Consider the following 1,252-nt stretch of genomic DNA (forward strand, 5'->3'; position numbering starts at 1 on the left):
TTTCAGTTCTGTCCATTTTACTGAATAAATAGAATTCCATTAGTAAAGCCAGATGGTAGTGGCTCACACCTTCAATCTCTGCACTCAGGAAGCAGAGGCAGATTGAGCTCAGTAAGTTCGAGGCCAGCCTGGTCTACAGAACAACTTACAGGACAGCCAGAGCTACACAGAAAAACCCCGTCTTAAAGGGGGGGTGGGGGAAATCCATTGTAAATATCACTATTTTTTTCATTCCTTATGTTGCTTTGCAATATTCCATTGTTAATCCTGACACTCAAGAGGCAAAGGAAAGTGGATCTGTGTAAGTCCCAGGCCATTCAAGTCTACATAGTGAGAAATAACTAAATACATTCCATTGTAGAGCTGGAGGGAGAGAGCACAATGGTTAGAGCACTTGCTGTTCTTGTAGAGGTCTGGGGCCCAATTCACAGCACTCATGGGGCAGCTTGCAACCATCTGTAACTCCAGTTCCCAGCAATTTGAGGCTACCTCTGACCTTTTCAGACACCAGGCATGCATATCATATACATACACACGTACATACATACATACACACGTGGGAAATGCTCCCTACACCTAAAAAATTTTAATTTAAAAAATAAAAAGACCTAATGAGCAAGCTGCTCTCTCTCTTCCCCCACTGGTGGGATTTTTCCTTTGCTCTTTCTTCTTCGTTAGTGGTTAATCCAGCTCTAAGCATATGATGTCCGCTGAGGCGCTGACTAAAAGCAGTGATGGGACATGGATGAGATATTCACATTGTACGCTTAGTAGAACTGAGGATCTGACCAGCTCGGACAAGAGAGTCCAAGCTGCATTCCACTTTGCTTTAAGAGCCTGATGAGAGGCAATGCTGGGAGCCATGACTCTGGGCCTGTAGGTCACGACCCCTTTGGGGGTCAGACAACCCTTTCACAGGGGTCACCTATCAGACACCCTACGTATCAGATGTTTACATTGTGACTTACGAGGGTAGCTAAAGAATAGTTGTGAGGCAGCAATAACTGGTTGGGGGGTCACTACAACGTGATTAAAGAGTCACAGCATTGGAAAGGAGGACAACTGCTCTAGACTGCAGGCAGGGCCTATACCGCTGGCAAACACATCATATTGAACTTGCGTGAATTATACCATCATTATCTAGCCATATTGAAAAACATATTTTTGCAGGGCCCTCTAAAGTAGAAACCATGCTATTCTGGAGGAGTAAGACTTCAAGACAGGGTTTCTCTGTGTAGCCTGGAACTTACTC

The sequence above is a fragment of the Mus pahari genome, chromosome 19 (genome assembly GCF_900095145.1).
Source record: "Mus pahari chromosome 19, PAHARI_EIJ_v1.1, whole genome shotgun sequence".
NCBI classification, from domain to species: Eukaryota; Metazoa; Chordata; class Mammalia; order Rodentia; family Muridae; genus Mus; species Mus pahari.